Here is a 24368-nt window from a genome sequence, read left to right on the forward strand (position 1 = left end):
GCCATCGCCATCGTGGGGCCAGAGAGCAGCTCCTTCCTGGGGGGTGGCTTCCTGTCCGAGCTCCGTTTTACCTTATGCTGAGGTCCCAGGCCAAGGTTCTACATTACAGAGCATCCTGTGTTTTGGACTTAGCCACTGAGCAGAAGCTGGTCAAAGGAAAACCACCCAGAGCTACAGCCACTGGGGCATTGCTGCTGCCCTGCGATACGCACAGTGGTCTCCCTCCAGCTCAACGTGAGCGTTCTTAACTCCAAGGCAGATATTTTTACACAGCAGAGGACAGTGGGTTTGAAGGGAAACAGCTTTGTACTCTCCTAGCTGTCTCGGGGTAACTGCTGTTCTATCAGGTTGGCCAAAGGGTGAAGAGCGCATCTTACAACCACTGAGAAATGGCCAGTGGTCACTACCCTTGAGAACCTGCCATCTTTCCCTCAACCTTCCAAAAGAGGGAGAAGCCTTGGATGGACACAATAGCCCCCCACTCTTCTGGAACTTGCCTCAGTTTTCACAGCCATCAAATACATAGTTCCTGAAAGGGAAATTTCAGGGCTGCCTGGGAGACTCTGGGAATATTCCAGAACAGCAGCGACAGTTATAATATGGAGGAAGTCTGAGCAGCTGCATTCTTTCAGTGAAATGATAGTAATAAATAAACTTTTATTGGGCACTCGGTCTGTGCCAGGAACTGAGCTAAGCCTTCACATGGCTTATTTTATTTAGCAGATGAGATCATTGAGGCTTGACAAAGGATTAGTCTACTGTGGCAGAGCCTCAAAGCAAGGGTTAGACACCCTGGCTAACGCTAGACCCTGCGCCTAACCTTGCACTAAACTCTTATCATCTGGGCTCCACAGTAGTAGATCACATATTCCTGCTTTGTTAAACGTTGAGTGTGCTGGCATATGGCTGGGGTGGGGGGGCAGCAGTGTTATGCAGCAACGCCTCTGGGGTTACGGAGGGATGGATGTTCCCTGCCGAAAGGACTGTAGACTATTGTGCTTCCTGAAACATTTGATCTGACTTTATTTGTTCATGCACTCACTCGATTTTGCTTTGGTGGTCTCTTTCCCCTCCATCATGCTGGAAGCTTTGCTGCCGGGTCTGTGCCTGCCTGTTTGAGTCCTCTCCCTCCCCCACTTCCCTTTCCATCTGCCAATCTGCTGCTGGGAACAGGCTAACCAAGCCTGTCAGTCTGAGACGTAAAGTTAAGAGCGTGGAGTGAGGTCTTTGGAGGGGTGAGCAACACTGAGCTATATAGGCATGGATTTACACAGGGATGCGCTGTACCCCTGAAGACCTTTTCTGTTTCTTTTCTGGACATCAGAGAAAAATAGCTTCTGGATGGATGAGACTTTGCAGCAATGACTGTGTTACGCAGACAAACCCTGTGCCAAATGGCACCCCTCCAAATGAATCCAGTTTCAGATATTCTTACCATTTCACTCACTTACCATTTCACTTACACAAAGTGTAAGGTGAAGTCCTTACACTTACTTATCATGCCCTAGGTACTGGGAGGCCAGTGCCTATATGGCCTCCAGCCTGACCAACATGCCTATTTCACACTTTCATCAAACAGAGCTACTCCTTATGCTCCCATTTGTGCCTCACATTTTCCCCTCCTCCAAGAAACCCATCTCAAAACCCTAACCATTATTAAGTCTCTGCTCAGATACCACCCATCCCATGAGGCTTTCATGGATTCACCACCAGGAAATAACATCATCTCCTCTGAGCACTTATTAGCACATTAATTTGGTTTGCCAGAGGTCTTTTCAAGTCTACTGTATGTTAGAGCAGTAGTTCTCAACCAAGATGACTTTTCATCCCCTAGGAGATACTTGGGAATGTCTAGAGGTACTTTGGTTGGCTGTAATTCAAGGAGAGTGGAGTGGGTGATACTGGCATCTAGTGGGTAGAGATCAGAGATGTTGCTAAATATTCTGCAAGGCACAGAACAACTCCCACAACAAAGAATTATCTGACCCCAAATATCAATAGTGCTGAGGTTTAGTAACTCTAGAAACTTTATGTGCTGGAATATATATAAATTATTTATTTTCTCGACTAGATTATAAATTCTTCATGGAGAAAGCACAAATGCTCAATACATGTACATTGTATGAATGAAAGGAGCTGAACCAAGCTGATAAAAGCCACGGTTCCACCAAGGTGAGACCTCCAGGATTTCTGAAACCACGGCAAAGTCTTCTACAAGCTTTGGCTTTGGAGAGGCTGCTTGTGGGCTGGGGTGCAAATAGGATTTAGAGAAGTAGGGGGGGCAAGCAACACAGATATTAAAGAAAAAGACATATACCCCTTTGCCACCGCAAATGTTCGGCAAAATCTTCTACACACATCTCTGTAAATGATTTTGGGGAGAAACTAGAAAAGAGATATGAGTATACAATAGGGGTAACACACATGAAATAGTTGAATGGATCCAGAACTAATTCAATGGGTAAAGGAGTTCTGGGCTAGAAGTTTCCTGGAAATACTGGGTGATAGTCCTGGCCAAGTGGGTTCTGGGCAGATTTCATCTGAATCTCAATGGACAGAGGACCTCAGCAGGTATTTGGATAGATTCTGCTATTCTCCAACATATTCCTTCCCTCCCTTCTTCACCACCATTGAAAGAGTACATATGTTGACCCATTGATGTTGGTCTCGGCCGCATGATTGGATTTGGCCTCATGGTGTGCAGACATACTTCCCTGCCCCTTGACTTTGGGCTCAGCAGTGTGACCTGCTTTAGTCAATGTGATGTTAGCAGACACAACATGAGCAGAAGCTTGAAATGTGTTTGCCAACTGGGCTTGTCCTCTTGTGCCTCTGTCAACAACACTGAAGAGCTTCTCTGGGTAACTGCTGTCCCTTCAGCCTGGGGCCCTGAAAGAACACATGGGCAGTGGACTGCATTCCAACCTAGAGTCAGGAGCCACGCCCCCTTGGACCTGTACTTCACATCAGGGCTGCTCAGCTCAGCCCAGGCTAGGTGAGCAATATTCACAGAAGTATGAACAGGAATAAATGATTGTTGTTTGAAACCACTGAGTTTGAGAATGTTTTGTCATAAAGTGCTATTGTGACAACAGCTGATATAGCTCAAATGGTCTATTATAGGGATGTATATTATATATATATATATGTATGTATCCCAATTATATGATATATATATATGTGTGTACATATCCTAATTATATATAGATAGATACATAGATATACCCATAACACTCAAAGATAAAAGATTGGAAAGAATATAAGCTACCCTTCCCCCCCTTCCCCCAACCCTCAGAGAAATCTGGAAGCACACAGGGCAGCCCTTCATGAGGATTGAAATTGAGAAAGTAGGAAGGTGTCACTGGCAATTGTCTCCGGGTAACGGAATATCGGGTGATTTTAATTTTGTTCAACATGTTCCCATTTTAAAAATCTTTCACAGGCTGTGGCATAGGAAGGGAGCCAGGACTTCAGCTTCTCATGGCAAGTGAGAGGTTAAATGGGTACACTCCAACATCAATTTGCAGTCAATTAAACCCATATTTAGGAAGCGTGTTTGGCTGGATTTGGAGGGAGAGAGGCACTACAGGGGACTCTAAATAAATAAGATTGTGGTTTACTTGAAAAAAAAAACAAACACCCCAGCTGACTCCAAGTAACTTGCTTCTCCTGGTGAAGCTGCCCTGAGTGGTTAAGAATTCTCTGTGACCCGATGCCCCACTGTCCCAGCCCTATGGGTTTCAGGGCTCTCAGCTATATAGTTCAAGTGCTAAAGATTTGGGTCAAGATACTGCGTAACTGAGAAGGAACACGGAGACAGAAAGAGAGAGAGAGAGAGAAGGGAGAAAAAAGGCAACGAAACTAGACTTTTGAGATAAGAACAACTAAGTTTCACCCAAAGGAAATGAATGCAGGAAATCAACAGTGTATATATAAGTCTAAGCAACTCAGACCAATGAACAGATTTCTCTGCAAACACTCATGTGGCCTTGGGTCAGGTCCTAATGGCTCTGGATGGCCCAAGCCACTATTTTTCTTTGGGAAACCCAAGTCTTCCTGAGGAGCATCCCCCAAAATAGTGTCATGGGTTAATAAGAGTCATTCCAGCAAGGCTAGAAACACCACTGTTTTGTAGTTTCATGAGTGAAATCCAATGCAGTCTCTCCTGGAGGAGCCAAGTAGGATATTGCTGAGCTAAAAATAAAGAATGGGCAGGAAGTGTAATTTATACACAAGGTTAATAGAGACTCGTTAGGCTGAGACAGGTGCACGTAACAGCCTCTGACCGGCCTGCTCTGCCTCTTCTGAGCAAACAGCAGACTGTAATAGGTGGTAAGGAAAGGTGACACACTGCAGCTGTGCAGGTTTAATCTACTGGAGATGAAGTTGCAAGCATGGCTGGATGGTCTTATAAAGTCTACCTAACCCCAGCAGACCTTCCGCACAGGAAATACAAAGCATCTACGGCTCTAGGAAGTGCATCGATCATTCTCTCATTTCAAAATCCATTTATGCACCCGTCCATCCAGCTTTTTGCAAACACCTCTCTCTGTTGAGCATCGGGGACAGGGAGCTAAATCAGCCACAGTGTCTACGCATGAGCGTTCTTGGTCAAGTGAGGAGGCCAGCCAGTTAAACACATAAATTATAATGCAACCCAAAAAGAGCCATCATAAAGGAAAGAAGGATGTGTTGTGGAAGCATCAGCTCTGCCTGGGAGTGTGTCAGGATTCCAAGTTGCCTGCCTGATAAGAAGGGTATCGATCCTCCTCTTCCTCCATGCTAACAGAATCCTTATTTTGCTGGGTGGCAATGTGCTCAGCTGAAAATGTCCCCATACCAGCTTCCATTACAGAGAAGGGTGGCCACAGGATAGCTCTGACCAATGAGATGTAAGTAAAAACTGTTGGGGGAGACTTCTGGAAAAGTTCCCTAAAAGGAGAGGGTTGACGTCAGTGGCATTTGTCTTTTGTCCCTTCTCTTCCTACCTGCAGGGATCTAGTGCTAGAGTGATGTATTAGTTTCCAATTGCTGCTATGACAATGACCACAAATGCAGTGGCTTACAACAATGTAAACCTACCATGCCACATTTCTGTGGTCATAAGTCTGACATGAGTGTCACCAGAATAAAATCAAGGAGTTGGCAGGGTTGTGTTCCCTTCTGGAGGCTCTAGGAGAGAATGTGTTTCCTTGCTTTTCTAGCTCCCAGAGGCCGTCCGCATACTTTTCCTGGTGGCCCCGTTCCTTCATTTTCAAAGCCAGCAATGATGCATCTCTCTGACCATCTTCTCCAGTCCCACCTTTTTCTGACTCTCTCCTGTTGCTTCCCTCTTCCACTTCAATGATCCTTATGATTACACTGGGCCCGCTGGGATAATCCGGGATAATAAGCTCCCTGTTTTGAAGCCAGCTGTTTGGAGACCTTTATTCCATCATAATTTTAATTCCCCTTTGCCAGTATTTGCAGCTTCTGGGGATCAGGATGTGGACATCTTTGAGGGTCCATCACTCGGCCTACCATAAGGAAGAAACAGCAATCTGGTGTCCGTGGGGACAAGAGCATGCTAAGGATGGCTGAATGAATGTGCAGGAAGAGAGGAATTGCCTGGGTTCTCAATGGCATCTAGGAGTGACTGCACCAGCTCTGGGTCGTTGGCTCCAGGTTTCTTGTTATGAATTTAAGCCACTGTTGTGATCACAGATGAATGCAGTTTCCCGCTGATACAAGGTGATAGGAAGAGCTTGACTGAGTAGGTGATATGTTAGCTGGTCCCTGAAGAATGCATTCGCCAGGTGGAAAAGGGAAGAAAACGTGTTGGGCAGAGGAGACCACATGGGCCCAGGCCAAGAATATCCTGGGTCCCCACTCTCACCCAGGGGCATGTGGCCTTGCACGGCCTTTCGAATCACTGCATGTTGAATCCTCCAGTTGGCCCCACTCAGTTCGTTGCCTCAGAAAGACCCTGGACATTCCTGTTCCTCGCCACCATAGCTCACTGTGCCCGTTCATTCTGCTGTGCCTTACCTGGACCAGAAATACCTGACCCTTCTGGTCCTGCTGGGAGCCTGCCTTCCCTCCTCCACAGTGGGGGAAAACAAGGCTCAAACAAAGAGAGAAGAGAACAAGAGAGGCTGACTGAGAGAGACCCTGGGCTGCTGATTCTCCACATATTGCCTCCCATGACCCTCTGCTATATGTACACTTTTAGCCACTCTACCTACGGGGCCAATACATTTTTCCTGGGTGTAGGCTTCTCTCAGTTGAATCCAAATGAGTACAGACTAATACAGACTGGGTTTTCAATAGTCTTACTGGGTTTTTTTTTGGAGAGGGCTTTGTCTGTAAACTCAGGTGTGCTTCATTTTTCCTTCTCCATCAATAATGACAATATTAATTATAATAGTAATTTTAATGTTGTTTTGCTATGTATATATTGCTTGTATAGTAGCAGCAAACATATGACTAGGATTTCTGAGTGCTTACTGTCTGCTAGGTACTGTTCTAAATATTTTTACATGCATTCTGATACTTAACCTTTATAATATCCTACAAATCAAGAAAACCTATTGCGGGGGTGGGTTGGGATGGGAATAAAAGTCAGAAAACTGTACTTGAACAGTAATTAAATTTTTAAAATTAAATAAAAAAGAAAACTTTTAACTCTCGTTACATAGATAAAAGAACTGAGATGCAGAGAGGTCACTGATTTGCCGAGAGTCACAAAGATAAGTGGGGACCAGGATTTGAGTCCTGGTACTAGAGAACAAAGTATTATTGTATTTTTTATTTTTTTGCCACACTTTCAAATACCTCCCTATGACTATTCCTTTTCTCCCTTATTTCCTCGAGAATGTATAGTGTGCTCACAGAACCACAGAAGGTCAGGCTAGAAGTGGAAGCCACTTAATCTAATTGCTTTTCAGAAACATGAAGCCCCTGAACTGTACTCCACCCAACAGTCACTCTGACTCTGCTTGAAATCCTCCACGCATGGGAAACTCATCACCTCTCAAGGCAACTCATTCCCTCTCTGAATAGCACTGGCCATGAGAATGCTTGCTTACAGAGTCAGGCAAAGTGCATTTTGCTGTAGCTTTTGCCAATTGTCTGAGTTCTACCCCTTGGAAGTGCAGAGGTCAAGTTTAGCAAATACCAGGACTTGTAGGATCTCCATTCTTGGAAATGGGAAGACCCAATATGAACTTACTACCCAGTAGGGAGCGTCGGTGGTGTGAACTGGGGTCCAGGATTGGAACTTGGGGGAGGGAGAAAGAGTGAAAGAGGAAAGGGGTGGGATGATCAAGAGGAAGGGGGACTTCCAGCTTCCTCGTGGAATGAATTCAGCAGTGACTAAAACCTAAAGCCAGAGGTCTAGTAAAGAAATGTTCACAAAATCCTCAGCCCCTTAAGTATATTTCTGAGCAAACTCTGAGCAAGACTAGTCTATACCTGACAATGGAGTGAGCTTTGATGACTTTCCTCACTACTGAGGGATGTGGGCTGGGGTTACACATGTCAACTGTGAAGAGCTCAGCAGACATGCATTCAAGTCTCAGTAAATTCTCCCAGAACGAAGGAGGTGCTGACAGACGAGCCAGAGGTGCTGCATTCAGACCTGTTCTTTTCTCTGGAACTGTAATTTCATAATTGAGCAGTCAAGTGGGGTGTCTGACTGGCCAACCTACCAAAACAAGAACTTCAGGAAGAAGGTTTGCTTCTCCAGGGAGAGGAGAGTTGCCCACATCTTTATGCATCCAGCACAAGGGAACATGGAAGAGACCATCAACTGTCCATCAATTTCCACCCTCCGCTTCTTTCACAGCCCCACAATCCCCAAGGGTGAGCTAGGTGTCTGGCCACACAAAATAATGTCCACATTTCTCAGCATCTTCTGCAGCCACGCTGTCCAAAGGGTTATACGATACATGAAAGCATTGTAGTCCAGCTTCTAGAACTTTCTTTAGACCTTTTTCCTTCAGCCCTTTCTTCATCCTTCTACCTGAAATGCACAGGAGTGCAGTAGAACTCTAATTGCCACTTTGCTCTCTGAGGACGAAAACAGGAGAGGGATAAGCTGGAAGAAGCCTGGGTTCCTGAGAATTCACAGAGAATAGCCACTGGACAGCTCTTGCCTGCCTACTGGTGGATTTTTACCCTCCGGAGAATTAACACCTTCTTGAAGCTACTGTTGCTGTGAGGGTCTCTGTTACTTATCTCTACTTCTAATCCTAATTTAATACAGGACATCTGCCACATGTTGTTAAATTTTGCACGAACGCTCTTAGAAATATGCTGAGGATAAGGGGCCACAGTTAATCACAGCCCAGAGCTGCAGTAATGACTCAGCAGAAACAGAAGCAAAAATGAGCCACTGCAAAGTTTGGAATTCAGTACCACTAATCAACTCTTATAAATGGGGTTCGGTTGGAGCTGCACTTCACCTCCATCTCACCTCAAAGCCCTGCCCTATCTCCAGTCTCAGCAGGAAAGCTCCTTATCTTTGCACAGTTCCAGTCACCCAGGTCACAGCATCTATTTTGTGTGCTGTGACTGGGATGTTTGTGTGGATCTGACCCTCGGAGCCTTTGCCAGCTAAATTAACATCAGAAAGAGCCAAGATTGGACTGTCCACAGGCTTTAAATACCTGTTCAGCCTTGCAGTGCAGTGAGCTAATCACTCCTATGCCTGAGACTTCATATGGAGCTCACCCATAACGCTGAAGTTTCACTTACATGGTGGCAGCAGAAGATTGTACATCTGGTTCAGAAGTTAGGGAGGTGACCGAGGCTAAGGTAGCTGTTGATTTTGCCTGCCCAGAACCCCCATCACTTTCCTTTTGGGACCAAAATCTAGCTCCTTCACCTGGAAACAATCTCTCTGGAGATCTTTGTGGATTTGATGAAACTATTGATCAGAGGGCCCACCCCCCTGGCTAAGGAGTGGAAATATAACTATCTGAGACTAACTGAACTCTGTCTGGCCCAGGAATCTGCCTCCTGTGAGGAGTGGCCCAAGAATGGAAAGTACTCCTGGGAGAGTCACTCCCATGGCAGGGTTCTGAAGCTGTCCCATTAGTTCCTGCTGCCTGGGTCCCCAGTTCTGCCTGACACCTTGTTCTCTGACCCCTCCCTACAGTATTTGAATATTTAGTCTTCTCTCTCTCAGCATCTCTATCTCTAGATCTCTGTCTTAATAGCTCTATATTCTAGATAGAGCATTTGGGAAGAATAATGTTTGTTCTCTTACAAACAGATGCTACGAAATTCACTTTCCATTATTTCAGAAAGATAGTGCACTTGTTTCTATGACACCCCCAAAATATTTTTCGTTTGTGACTCAATTTGCAAGGCAACAGCTTCCTTTTATTTAGATGAGTATATCAGGAATCACTGCAGATCGGTTGGTATTTTGCTGAGAAAACAGGTGATCGGCCCTTAAATAAACAGAGGATTTCCACTTCTCCTTATGAAAGAATAGGACCTTCCTTGACGGCAAAGTGGGCAGTGGAAACTCAAGCTCATTTCATTTTTTCCCCCCACGTCATCACTAAGACAGAAATATGGCAGAGGAGAGAACGGTCCCTTTAAGGATTCCTAAAATACAGCTCATATCCTTTCCCTCCTCTCCACCACCTCCTTCCCGAATTTCATTTAACTGCTTAAACTGGAAGTGCACACCCTCCATGCTCTGCTCTAACCCCTTCCCAAGGCTCACACCTTTCCCCTGTTTTCCAGCCAAAACAGATTGCTCACGTTCCCTGAAAAAGCCAGGAAAGACCCACCACTTCCAACTCCATCCGCTGGTAATACATCCCCTAATGAAGACCCAATGTGACGCTTCTCTGTTTAGTAAAGATGTTTTTCTTAAGTCCCCTCAGTCTCAGGTATTTCCTCCTCCCAAATTGCCACGGCATTTTTAGCCCTCGTGGGCGCCTGGGATACCCCACTCCCAAGTATGGGCTTATTGAGAGACAGAGCTATATTTTTCTTTTACTACTGTATCTCATATACTTCCCTGTACATATGTGTTGAAAATTGAAAAGCAAGCTAAAGCAACAACACACTTTTAAAGGATTCTATAGTAAAACTAGCTTGGAAGGGGTGATATTAAGTGTAATTTTTTAAAATTTAATTTAATTTAATTTTATTATTTTATTTTATTTTAATCTTTAGAGGGGAAGAGAAGGAGAGAGGGAGAGAAATGTTAATGTATGGCTGCCTCTTGTGGGTCCCCTGCTGGGAACTGGCCTGCAACCCAGGCATGTGCCCTGACTGGGAACCAAACTGTGATCCTTTGGTTCACAGGCCCGTGCTCAATCCACTGAGCTACACCAGCCAGGGCTAAGTGTAATTTTTCAAATCTTGGCTTGGTTTTGCTACTTTCCCTCAAAATACACTGATTTATATACTTCTTGAGGGGAAAAAATGATTAGATTGATTTATATCTTTATCTAAATATACAGCTGGGACATAGTAGCACTTTTCATTACCAATATGGGTTCAATCAAATGTAATCCCAAATATGTATGAATGAAAATTTCTCTCTGCATAAATTATCCTTGGCCCCTGAAAACCAGCCCCTCTCTCCTTTTCTTGTTATTTCTCCCATCTGGAATCACATGGCTCATACCCTCAGAATCTGGGCAAGCTGATTGCTGCTACAGGAAATCATTTCTAAGCTTACACTAAGCACTGATTCCTTGAAATGTGATTTTTGTTTGACTCTTTCATTATGAAGAGTTTTGATTCCATGAAAGTGAGATAATCTCCTTTCAAACAGTACACTTCTCAGAAGCTTACACCTTTCCCAAGAAATGTCTCTTTTTATAGGAAGAAAGTCTCACCCAGCCTTCTTAGCTCCAGCCTCTGAGTCAGACACTCCCCTGAAGGCCAGTACCTCCACCTGTGTACCTGAACTTGCGCCCAGTCCTCTGGGATGGTACTCTATCAATTTCCCCCTCTTCCCTGGAGCTTCAGTCTGTCTCCAAGATGCCTCCTTCCTTTTAGTCCACACAAAAAAAATCAATTCTCTCACACTAAAAATAGGTGAACTTCTCTAGACCCTGCATCCTGTTCAAGTTCCTGTTGAATCTCTCTTGCAGATTTCCCCAACAGCATTTGCCTCTTGCTGTCTCAACATCCTCACAACCCAGCCACCCACTGGCTTATTCCCCTCTGCCTTCTCTGTTGTATGTGGCCTTGTTGAAGTCCATACCTGCCAAGTCTAATGGAGACTGTTCAGTATGAATCTACTGATTTTATTTAAAAAAACATTTTAGACCGCTCCTTCTTCCCTTTGGAGCCTATGATACCATATTCTCAACATGGCTTCTCTCTACTATTCCATCAAATGTTCATTTGGTTCACTGTTCTTGTTCCACATTTTACCCTGGCTAACTATGTCCAGCCTTGAGCTTTAATTCCCACCTTTATGCTGACATCTCCCAACCTATATCTTCCATTTCTTCCCTGAACTCCAGCTTCTGGAGCAGCTCCAATGCTGCTCCAGAAGCTGTATATAGCAGCTCCAATGATATATACCATTGTATTTTCAATGTCCCCACCTGGATGCCCGACAGATACCTCAAACCCAACACACCCAAGACCAAGCTCGTCGTTCTGCATAAAGCTGCCCTTCCCTCTGGCATTCTTTAGCTCGGTTTTTGATACCATCACCAATTCATTCCACTTAAGATGGAAACACGATGTCACTTTGGCCTCTCACTTGCCCCTCTCTGAGAATCACCATACATATATTAGCCTCTAAGTCCTACCAACTTGCCTGGCCAAAATTTCTTACATATCTCTTCTTCTTTAGCCTTGCACAGGCTCTCTGCTTCTTTCTCCTAAATGCCTACAGCAAACTTCTAACCAATTGCTTGCTTTACCTCTATCCAAACTCATCACCCTCAAATCCAGATTGTGCCTGGACAGACCATAATTGCACTCCCCTGCTGAAAACCCTGCCCCTAGAGTCTATGCTTTAAGCTTCTTAATCTGACACACTTCTAGGCTCTCATTTTCCTCCAGGCACAATGAGCTCCTTGTAGGTCCCTGCACACAGAGTGCTCTTTCTTGTCTAAATGCCTCCCCTTCTGCCTGGATTGTCCTGGTTCTCTCTCATTCCCATCTCCTAAGTACTCATTCTTTAAGAATCTCCTTAGGTACTATCTCTTTCTGGAAGCCACCACTGATACCTTTCCCATGAAGGTGCCCTTCCTTCTTGCAGCCATATCTCCTGTAGGTACAGTGCATCACCAATTTTATCCCATTGTATTTTAATCACTTGTTTATGGATTTGCAGATATCTTGAGGTTAACAGCCATCTCTTCTTTAACTGTCTTTGAAGGATAAAGCATCTATCTAGCTTGCCTCTAGCAAGGAACCTGGCTCATTTAAAGCCCCCAAGAAATGTTGGTGAGTAAACGGCTGTTTCAGTGAATGCACAATTGTTTCCCATTTGGAAGAAGCCTCAAAGACAGACCCTTCGACACAATTCCTTCCATCAAATATAATTCTTAAAATAAAAAAATTCACATTATGACAACTCTGGACTTGGTAAAAAGAACTGATTAAAAAGAAACTTGTATTCCTTGTTTTCTTGGAGATCAGGCAATACCAAAGGTAACTGCTATCTTTTCTAGACTTCTCACTCTTTTCCCCAAATATCTCAGATAGGTAATTTCACCTGACCCCCCATGTGTGTGCATTTGCGTGTGCGTAATGCACTGTTGCTATTTACTCTGGGGGTCACCTAAATAAAAGCACAGGTGGAGGACACACAGATATGCGGGCATGGGGCCAGCGGGATGGACAGTCTCAACATTTACTTCATTTCACCCTGTGACTCTCTTTTGAGTTCACCCTTTCATGCAGGAAGCATCTGGGCTTTCATTGCTAATTGTGAAAATTGTTTACGTGGTGCATTCCTCTTTCCCAAATCCCTATTTACTCATTGTCTGTGCCTAAATCCAGCACTCTGTGATAGCTTTCCTGCTGAGTTAGAGTTGCCCTTTGTCTCTGCGTGTGTGTGCGTGCACACATCCACACAGCTTCAGATGCTGCTTTTATAAATGCCCACAATGGGGACAGCATGTTTGCCTGGGTCCACATTGGAGATTATTACTCTGGGGAGACTGATGGAGCGCTCCAGGCACTTGAGTTAGTATCTTAGTAAGTTATTCACCGAATAAAATTATTTAATGTCCAACAGTCATAGTGTTAAAATCAGCTAACATTTACTGAGTATTTACCATTAGATATTACACAATCTGCTAAAAGCCATGCAAATATCATTCGGTCTCTGAAATCTGCATAGTAACTGCTAGTATAATCCACGCTTGATAGATGGCAGACCTGAGGTTGAGAGAGTCCGGTGTCTTGTGACCCAGCAGTCCTGGGATGTAACCCCAGGTTCACCTGTTGCTGGAGCCTAGGACATTACACCGCCCTGTGCTGCCTCCTTCCAAGAGCAAATGAAACTGCTCCGACTCCAAACGATTTCAGTATTTCCTCTTTGCAGCGTAGAATTTTCTTCTCCAAACATCTTGATCAAATATTGCTGCTGTGGTTGAGGTGTGAGTGGACTGGGAGCCCCTCCCACAACATCCCTGACTCAGTTCAGCTTTTGCACAGAACAGAACATGGTTTGGAAGCCACTGCTCTGCGAGAGTAGAAAGAGTATCCTGTGTATCACTGTGGTTCCCACTGTGCCTACCAGAGTGCTTTGTGCACAGCCAGTGTTCAACCCACAGGAAAGTGGTTCTGAGAGGGAGCATCCCCTGCCTGTGGCTACAGCCTGGGCTTCCAGGAGCTGACTGGACAGGCCACCAAAGGATAAACAGCCCTCTGGCCTTTAAGGCCCAGAGGGGAGAATGCTACCCATCTGGAAGGCACAGGTGACAGCTCAATTGTGCCTGAAGTAGACATTCAAAAGGAGGCTGGCTTGGGGAGCGCGTGCAGGGGCTGGGAGGCTTGGTAATCCAAACGGATCTTCCTAAAGGGAATTTCCTCTTAGGTTCTTTCTTTTATTTATTTACTTTTCCTAATCATGTTTTCCATGCACGGCATGACCAGAGGACAGCTCCTCCTTAGTGGAGAAATGTGTCATCCCACTGGGATAATCCCAAAGTTATTCTAAGAGTTCCTGCTCCCAGCAAATCAAGCCAATCAGGAAGCTCCTCCACATGGGCTGTGCCTGCTGATTGTTTCCCGCTTGGACACTTCCTGCTATTGTTCCCCCACATGTTCTCAAAGATGCAGCTACCAAGCCCTGCTCCTTCCCCTCAGGAGCCCAGGGCTACCATCAGGGCTTTGGGTCAAGGTACACTAGACTCACAGACCAGGCGCCTGGCTGGCAGAAATGAGCCTGAAATGAAACGAAGGGGTGCTTCCTGACCCAGCTGGCTAGAGCGGGAACCACAGACTTTGGGTCTCCTGGGCCTTGTAAGAGAGGTTTCAAATGTTCTGGATCACACATTAACTGCTTATCAAGCAGGTGCTGAGCTAATACAGTGACAGTTGCTCAGCCTCTACTCTTGGGAAAGTCATCATCAGATGGAGAAAGCAGGTGTATAAACAGTTACAAACAAGTGCTCAGTAGAAGTCAAACTGCAAGTCCAAAATGCTGTGGGAATGCAAAGACCGGAGCTTGACTAACTCCACTCAGGGAGAGAGCGGGGCAGGGCCTTCTGGGCCTGGGACATTTCTGTAGGATTTTGGAGACTGAGAAGATTGTCAAGGCAGAGAGGGGTCTGGGGGCCTTCTAAAAGGGCTCCGAGGCAGGAATGTGCAAGGAGATTCAAGGGAGTGAGTGAGGACCGCTGCAGGACTGGATTGTTCTGTGTGTGAATAATGGGGAGGGAGTCATGCGGGGGAGGCCCAGGGTGTGATGGCTCTTAAGTGACACAGTAAGTTCAGGTTGGGTCCTGAAGGCAACAGGAAGGCATTGAAGTTTCTTGTTTGTCTGTTTATTTGTTTGTTTTAAGGGAGTGATTAGCTCAGCTCTGTTCCAGAAAGACCGCACTGGCAGCCGTGTGGAGAATAATGCAGACGTGTAAAAAAGGTGCAGAACAGAAGCATAAAGATCGATCAGAGTTATTGAGGCAACAGGTGAGGAGGCTGTGCTCAGCATGGACTAAACAAAGGCTCTATTTATTGATTTTTATGTTGTGATGACATCGAGGACTTTCTAAGTTGATCTTTTTGTACTACTGTGGTCCCACAGGCTGGATGGAGAAAAAAAAAGGCAACATTAAATTGTGAAACCATATGCAAAAGTAGACTGAGCTGGTCTGGTGGCTATAATCAAGTATGGGGTCCGCAAGACCTTCGGCTTTTCCTCCTGCCCACCTCTCTCTGGACCCCTTCCCTGCAATTGCCCAATGTGTAGAGGCACCAAGGGCTCTGTTTCTTGGGAAAAGGGAAGAAATGTGGCTGAAGCCAGCCATTTGTGCTCCCTTTGGCAGCCCAGGGCAGCAGTTTTCAATCGCTGTGCCGCAAGAATTTTTAAAACGTGCAATATCTGACTATTTATTTAACTGGGCGCACTGACGCCTTTTCTCTTAGATTGTTAACTAAAAAAATGACTACAGCCAACACAAAATAGCTAGCCAGTGTGAATGAATCAAAAGTATACCTATTTTTTTTGTCAGATGGGCAAAAAGTATACTTGTCTGCTGTGCTGCAGCATTTCAGTAATTAGTTCGTGTGTGTCATGAGATGAAAAAGGTTGAAAACCACTGGCCCACGGTCAAGTGTTGGCCAGGATATGAATTTGAACATTGAGGCCCTAATTCAAAATGTTTCCAGGATGGAACTTGTCTCAGATCCAGGAGCTTCAGCAAGGAAAACGAGCCCTTAGCCTTGTGAGCTCTCTCATGGCCCTCATGTGGATGCGGCAGGAAATGCCTTGGAGAAACCGGGGATGGGATCCTGGTGGAGTCCGGGCAAACACTGAGTTTTCGCCTCCCGCTTACAGTCAGGGGCTGAGTCCACACCGAACCCTGCGCCCTCCTTGGGGTCCGGCATGGCTTGTAGGCGCCACGTGGTCCTTGCCCTGTTGGTTTCTCCTCAGCACCTTCTCGGGACCCTCTGCCCTCTCCCTGTCATTTTTCTCTGTTACTGTACAATAGAGACATTTGGTCTTAAACATGCCAGCAAGAAGGCCCAGTGAGGGCCTCTTCAGTGGTGCATGGCTTTGAGGCAGGAGCTCCATTCCCTGGCTCTGGCTCATGCCTGGCCCTGGTGGCCTGGACACTGGCCAGCGAGGGATGGAGTAGCCTTGGAATTTGAGCCCCTCTGCTCTGAGCTCCGGGAAACCAGGCTTAAGGCAGCCGAGTGAGCCAATGTCTTACTGGGAGGCCCTGCAGAGGGTGAAAAAGCGACACTCACTACATTAATTATGGGCATCTGAGGCCAAAACTTTAGGAACTAAAAGTGAAGTTACAAAGATTCTCTCTGATGAACTTCATGGACTTAACAACACCAATTCTGTTTTACAACAGCTTAGTGTTTTGAGAAGTCGAACAAGAATGATTTCTATTCCAGGGTGTTCAAATCCAGAAAGAAAATAGCATTTTCCTTATTCCAAGAGCCTACCAAGTAGAACCCTCAGATAGAAAATGATTCAGATGCAGGGATCAGAGCCTGGGCTAGAAATTAAGCCAAATTAGAGGTGATCAGGAGCAAGGCAAAAGGGGCTCCCATCAGGCCCAGAGAAGAATGTCCTTCACAGTCTCATCCAGAGACGTGTGCTGTTCACTGAAGACCTCTCTCCAAGACACCATCAGATTGGCCGTTAGAAATGGGAATGGTGGGACGCAGAAATAGTAGTACGTTGTGTTCCAAAATAATAATCCTTAGAAGAGATTCACCTCTTCTTGGTGGTTTGGCTTGTGCAGAATTGGCGTGGCCGTCGCCCTATTTGGCTGCAGTCCCACCCTGAAGTTGTCCCACTGCTGTCTATTATTTCTGGATCCCCAGGCCAAGGGAGAACTACCTGCCGAAAGCACAAGGAAACCTCACTGCAACTCTTCACCGCGACAGACAGTGCAGGGTAGACCAGCTCTGTTGCTAAAATGGCACAGGCGCCTCAGAATGGGAGGTGTCACTCAGAGGCACCCAATGCTTTTGTGTGAATGGTGAAGGACCACAAGCCGCCTGGGCATATACGATAGGAGAGTTCGCATATTCCCACGAAACCCAAATGATCCCAATACTGAGAACAGCAGGCGCTTGTGTAATGCTGGAGCGTGTACAAAGTCCTTCGCAGCAATTAGGGTTTGGTTTTTTTTTGTTTCCTATACTGCAGATAAGAACATTGAGAGGAAGGGAAAACGAGAAGTCAGAACCCAAATACCTTTCCTGACGCACGCAGTCTGATTTCTGCCCAGCCTCTCCTGGTTGTTGCGACCAAGGGTGGGCAGCAGGAGGCAGTGCACACCCGCCAGGACCGGAGGTCTGGCGGCCTGCCGCTTCCTGGCTGAAGTCCTGCCCAACCCCCTCCCTTTTCCTAGTCTGTTTCCTTGCCCATAGGATGGCTGGAATGATGTACATGGAAGAGCTAGTTCAAAGCTACGGAGATTGAGTCAATAGTTAAAATCTCTCATACCACTGCCTGCTGTGGCATAAATACTATTCAAAATGTTTGTTCTTCCTTTCTCTTCTAGTGGTTTTTTTTTTAAACAAATATAAGGCAATTCTGTTAAACACCACATGTAGTACTTTACAAGACAAACCAAAACATACCTTTTGATAGAATAAATTCAAATTCAGCTTCTTAATTATGGCCCATAAAATTTAAGGAACACCCACAGATTTTTATGTTAAACAAATTATCTAGAAATTCAAATAAGTCCTATCATTTGAATGATAAAAGGAAAATTAAATAATTGGTTATGGCTTCAAGAATGGTAGAAGAGTGTGTGTGTGTGTGTGTGTGTGTGTGTGTGTGTGTGTGTGTGTGTGTGCATAGTGAAAAAAAAATCCAGAAAGTCTGATTCCAGTTCTCAATGTGGAAGAGGTTTATGCGCACACAGGGGGCCACCTAGTGGCAGGTGCAGTCATATCCCACCAACTGGGGCAGTCTGTCTGGGAATTCAGGTAAAGCACCTGGGAGGAACCTGCTGCTGTTCTGCAGATACCACGTGGTTACTTCAGCAGAGAAAGCTCAGTATACCAAGGCTAAAATGTGCCTAACTCTGAGTGTTTTGTCCTGTGTTCTTGTGACGGTGCACTTGTGCCCTGTGCTGGCTGCAGCAATCTCCAGCCGAGCCACGTAACCTGTGAACCTAACCTGCTACATGCTCTACAACAGGGAGAGAAACTGGACGAGGAGATTCAGAGGTTGGAGGCTTCAGGAAGCAATGGCTGGGAGTATTGGTACCATCTTCCTTGAGACCACTGCTTTTATAGGAGCCACATGATATAAGATATTATCAATGGACTAAGTAGATGTCCCAAAAAGTCAATTATGAACAACCCAACCAGTGGTCCTCCCAACACACATGTCTGCTCTACCACTGAAGGTCATTTACTGGGCTGACACGGACCTCACGACCCATGGCTCTTCTAGCTTCTGCAAAGTAGCAGAGGCTCTAAAGGACACGTTGCTACAAAGCCTCCTCCCTCCCTGAGTCTGGCTCAGCACGCTTCTCCAGCACATGTGTGTGTCCCTGGTCCTTTCCTTAAGAAACCCAATAACAAGGGCCAGGAGTGACCTTTGACTCACAAGGTCAAGCACAAGAAGAGGTTCATGAAGACTGTGAGGTTCCAAGTGCAGAGGCTGGGCCTTTGTCATTTCAGGAAGCCCAGCCGAAGCAGACCCTGGGTGTCTGTGAGACTGAGTGGGGACTTACACCCGTGTGCATGGTTTGCTCTGCCATATTCTCCTCTCATCTTGGCCAGGGTAAGTGGATAGCTGTGCTCCCTTTTGGACAGGGAGATCCCCCCAGAGTGAATTGGCCACATGTATCCTTGGATTTCCAAGTCCAGTCAGGGCCAAGGGTATTATAAGTGTCTGGGGAGAGGCAGGCCCTGTTATGAGGCCATGGATACTTCTACTCTGAGGGGTAGCTAAGGAGTAGCTGTGTAGCTAAATAAGCTTGTAGTTGTCCTCCACCTTTAAATGAATTGAATTTGACAGAATCTGCACATAAAAGATTTTGATGATAGCATATCTCACCTGCCCACAACCAGGGCTTCCTGGGGTATCCAGCTACTTCACTGCATTAAAATGATGGTTTCCTATACAGCCTCTTAGGTACCCAGTGCTATGTAAACTGAGGGATGGTTGCATTGACTTCATAATGAAAGGATGTTGCTATTCTGATCTCCTCCTCCCATTGAGGCTCTGCCTCTGGCTGGAGAGAAACAAATCCACAGAAGACAAGCTCTCTGCTGCTGCAGGGAGAGAAAGACAAAAGGATGCTGATGGGCAGGGAACCCACTGTGTGCGAGGCATTGCTTAGATGCTTTGCATATATTGACTAAGTTAAGTCTCACAACAGCCAAAGGAGATACATACTACTAAGTCCGCTTTACAGATGGATTACATGGCTTGCCCGAGGTCCCATGCAGTTAATGAGGGGCAGAGCTGAGATTTCAGACCAAGGTGGGTTGATGCCGAAGAACATAATCTTTTTACTCCATCTAAGTCCCTGCTCAGCCTTTCAGAACTATGGGGGAGGAAGAACCCCCCATTCAAGGAAGGACTCTATTCAGGCCCAAGATACTGCTGAAATTTTAAAAACAACAACAAAGACACAGCGGAGCAGGTCCAGAACTCATTCCAAGGTTGATAGTTTTTTTCCCACAGTGCAGCAGAGCCTCTCCCTGGGAACTATGCAGAGCCCTGGACAACTCCCTGCCTGCTGCTTTCTCTGGCCCAGGCTGGATCTTGCGATTGTTGAGTTATCTGTCCCATTTGCTCTCTAGCATCCTGATCTACCACCTTTTTTTTCCCACCCTGCCTAATTCAGCTTAAACTGGCCACCTGCTCAATTGGTTCCCAGGCTACCCTTGACTTCTCTGCTTCCTGCTTTCTCTGTTTGGGGCACTGAACCAGCATCCTAACTTCATCCCTGGGCTTATTACAGCTCCCCTACCCTGAAACTTTTAGTCATGCTCCCTGGCCTCTAGGATAAATTATAAGTCCCTCCACTTGGCATTCAAAGCTCTCTATGATCTAGTTGCAAACTGCTATTATGGTCTTTTCTTCAGAGCTGGGTCTACAGTTAGGTCTGTGATCATTCTGTCTTCAAAGAGTCTGCAGGTCCTATGCAGAAGGGCCACCCCACATCTGGACCATTGCTCCTGATGAAGAAAGTGACCCCGTGAGAGTCGCGATTGCCACTCAAACAGTTGATTACTGTTCACTGTCCTCTCTGTTTCTCTACACTTTCCCTCCCTTCCCTGGGAGAGACAACATACCAGACAGTGACAACATCCAAATGGAGCCAGGCCCCTTCAGCTGTTTACAGCAGGAGGCTGAGCCATGAAAAGCCAAATGACCTTGGTCAAAATGGGGCGTCCATGACGACCAGCTGACAGTGCCAGTGTAGCTCCATTCCAACATGCGTGTGGCCACAGTCTCCTAATGATTGTATCATCCGGTAAGAAATGTCTAGTGCTAGCACAGGGATCTGATTCGAAGCTGAAGGGGCCAAGCCCTCCCTGGAGTGAAGGAAGGGCCCCCGTTTTCCAGTCTGGTTCTGTCTGATGACATCCATGTGTATTGGCTCCATCTCAGTGATAGCCATGCAGCTCACATCCCAACACAGCCTTCACAGTGCATTTCCCATGAGCCTAGAATCTCCTTGTAATTCACCGGGGCATATTAAACCTGACCTAGTATCTTATATTCTTTAGAAGTGGAACTATCACTGCTTTAAAAGATGCAGTTATCAAAGTTCTGAATTGGGACCATGATGTGCTATCTGAGGTCAAAGTTAATTCTCTCTTGGTGGTAAGAAATAATTCTCAGAAAATGATCTTCTACTATCAAATGATGAGAATCGCGAGCAATAAAAACATAAGTCCAGAAGTTTCAGGAGATCTCTGAAGACCTAAAGCTACAGGACTCGGAAGAGTTCTCTCCCATTATAACTGAGTGGATTATAGGCCTCTTGAGAGTAGTGATTGTGTAACCTCCATCTCATGGTCTCCATCATAAGCATTTTATTGAACAAATAAATACATTTTAGAAAGATTCATCTTGGCCAAATCCCACTGGGGTAAAAGCCCAATCCTCAGGTCCTCAATGATCATTCCTCTCTACAAACTTCTGCCACCTTGAAAACAGATAGGACATCTCTCAGCACCTGTCCCGTGCTATTCCATCCATCAGGAACCTAGACGGTTAGATCCATAAGAGCAAGGAGAAGACTCTGACCCCTTTCCTGTAACTCCCACACCTTGCCCACTGCTATGCATAATGCTCAATGAATATCTATTTAATAATCTTGTTCCAAATGAATATTATATTAACCACTTCAGAGCAATTAGTTGTATGAATGTTTATTTCTAGCAGTTCTTGTCCATACTTCTAGGTAAATAAAAGCAGTGCCAAGAAAATAATTTCCTTCTATTAGTTCATGTCATGATTACATGTCAATCAAACGAATGGAGACAAAGGCTCAACTTCAGTTGGAAATACCTATGCAGATGGAAATTTTATACTTATACCCAAAGGGTGTGTCACCTGTGCTACCTTCTTTCTTTTCTTTCTCCTTCCAGCAAATACATATAAAAGTGTGGTAGGATCTGGAAAAACAAAAGTGAACCCCATACTCTCTTGGCCTCCAGGAAGCTGAGGTTAGGGGAGGACACAGAGAGAAAACAGCTTCCTGTGTGCTATAATACAGCAAGTTCTAGGCTAAAGATGACCACGGGGGATGTTAAGCCAGTGTCCAGGTCTTGGGGTATTTGAACTGAGGTGTGAAGGATCAGTGGGAGTTAGCCAAGTAAAGAGCAGGTGAAGAGTGTTCCTGGCAGATGGGACGGGTTGTACAAAGAACTTGACACAGAGAACATGATAGCTCCAGGGAACTGCAGGGAGTGACTGGGGTGGCCAGTGACGGGAGGAGGAGGCAATTATGGGAGAGAAGGCCAGAGAAGCAAGGAAGGTCATATAAGTGGCTCTCTAAGCCATATGAGGAACTTGGACTTTATCTATAGTCCAAGGGGAATGGGTAAAGGTTTTCGAGATGAAGAGTGACATCATGAGATGTAAATTTTGACAGATATTTCTGGTGTCTGGGTAGAGTTTGGGTTAGAAGGACACATTACTAGAGGAAAGGAGACTGGATAGGAGGCTATCGCACAGTCCACACAAAAGACAGTGACACTGAACTAGCATCGTGGCAATGGGAATGGAAAAGAGTGGAAGGATTCTAGAAATACTTGTGATATATACTTACTGAACAGCAAAGGGGTTGAAAAGGGGAGTGGATTCAAGAATGATGCCTGGTTTCAGACTTGGGCAACTGGGCGCAGAGTGAGGCTCTTCAATGACAAAGAGAGGGAATAAATTACAGAAAGTAGTGAGTTCAATTTCTGACATGTTGAGTTTTAGGCATTTGGGAGAGATCCAAATAGATATAGCCAGGAGGCCACAGGATTTAGGGGTGGCTCTGAAGAAAAAACATAAAATTATGTTTGTATTTCAGAAGCCAAGAAGAGAGGTACTATCACTCTGAGAGAGTGTAAGAAGGAAGATGAGCACAAAGATAAGAACTTCAAAGAATGAACATTTCAAGGATGGAAGGAGGGAGAGGAGTTGGAAAATCATGGCTATTCTCATGTCAAGTCAACCAGGGAGGGAGGATCTGTCGAGACAGAGGAAGCGTTCAGCAGTCTTGGCTTATGCTAACAGTTGGCTCAGGTGAGGATTAAAATGTCTCTGCTGAACTTAGCTGCTAAATGGTCACTGGTGACTTGGCAAGTGTAGTAGGGTCAGAGGACACATAGGAGCATGAATGGGAGGTGAGGAGGAAATGCTGAGCATGGAGGACAGCGAGTGAAGAAAGGGTATGGAGTCAGTGGAGTTTGTGCGAGGATGGGAAGAACGCTTTATAACGAGAGGGTGTTCCAAAGTCAGCTACCCACAACTAGGATCTTCACAACGTGTCATCTTGTTTTTATCAAAAATTTCAATTTTTAATCTCCATATTGGCTTTAAAATGGTACAATAAGTCAACAAGTAATGTTGGCTATGTCCTAATAAGGTGAACACCGTCACCTGTTGCATCTAGGAATGGGAACATAAACTAGTCTGGCATCTATATCTATAACTATATCTATGTAAAACCATGAATTTAGCCCTCTGAAAAAGGTGTCTTCCAACAGCTAAGGCAGAAGACTTTTGAGATGTTTCCTCATCTGGACAGTGGTAAGGAGGGAAAACCAAGGAGAATGGGAGTGTGTGTGTACATGTGTGTGCATAGTGAAGTCATACTTGTACTTGAAATACTGGGAGGTTGATCTTGATGTTGCTGTCACTTGGGGCAGCTATAAAGGATATAAGTTCTGCAACAGAAAAAGGATACCACTGCTTATGGGACCTTTTAGTTCAAATTCTTCTTTAAAACAATGTGTTCATATTAATTCTCCTCAGAGAACATAGGTGATCACAAATAGGGACACTTAGGAAAATTATTTTTATCCTATTAAGTTATCAATCATCTTGGCTTGGTAATGTGATTACCTATTATTTATTTTAATGCAAACTCCTATACTCCAATGATTAAGGAACATTTAAGCTAAACAGTAAGGGCCACACCCCTAATCTCACTGAATGCACAGGTAGCAAGTGCAGTGAAATCCTGGTGACATGAGCACCATGAGAAACAAAGGTCACCTCTAAAAGGGGGAGAAGAGATCATTCCCAATCTTCCACCTAAAGACAAAACAACTCTATATCTATACTTACTTTTATAGTGAATAAAGTGAATGTGAATTAGAACGTAATCCAGAATTAGATCAAACCCCCTTCTAATAAAGGGATATTGAAAAAAATTTGGTCTGAGAATCATTCCATTTGCTTGAAGCAAACATAGGCTTTGGGTCAGGAGGAGATAAACACCGACCATCATCACTGTCAGACACTGTTTTGAGCATTTACATGTGTTAACTCATGATCCTCACAACAGTCCCCTAAGTATGCACTGTGAATATGTCCACTTTACAGACAGGGAAGCTGAGGCACCAATTACTAAGTAACCAGTCCAAGGCCACAAGTTAAAGATTTGAATTCAGTGAGCATGCTGGCTCTTGACCCTACACCACCCCCACCTCCCACAGTGGGTGCCAGGTTGGTGCCTCTCCACCCTGCTGAAAGGTTAGTGATGGCTATTTAAGCCTTGTGG

At 45.3% G+C, this 24368-nt stretch overlaps 1 protein-coding gene across 9 annotated transcripts in view; it reads right to left on the bottom strand.

Annotated features, from left to right (window-relative positions):
• The window catches only part of PALM2AKAP2 (PALM2 and AKAP2 fusion), a 407874-nt gene that overhangs the window by 188558 nt on the left and 194948 nt on the right, over window positions 1-24368 (bottom strand). The window lies entirely within an intron of this gene.

Source organism: Artibeus jamaicensis, unplaced genomic scaffold (genome assembly GCF_021234435.1).
Source record: "Artibeus jamaicensis isolate MK-2021 breed Jamaican fruit bat unplaced genomic scaffold, CSHL_Jam_final scaffold_1964, whole genome shotgun sequence".
NCBI classification, from domain to species: domain Eukaryota; kingdom Metazoa; phylum Chordata; class Mammalia; order Chiroptera; family Phyllostomidae; genus Artibeus; species Artibeus jamaicensis.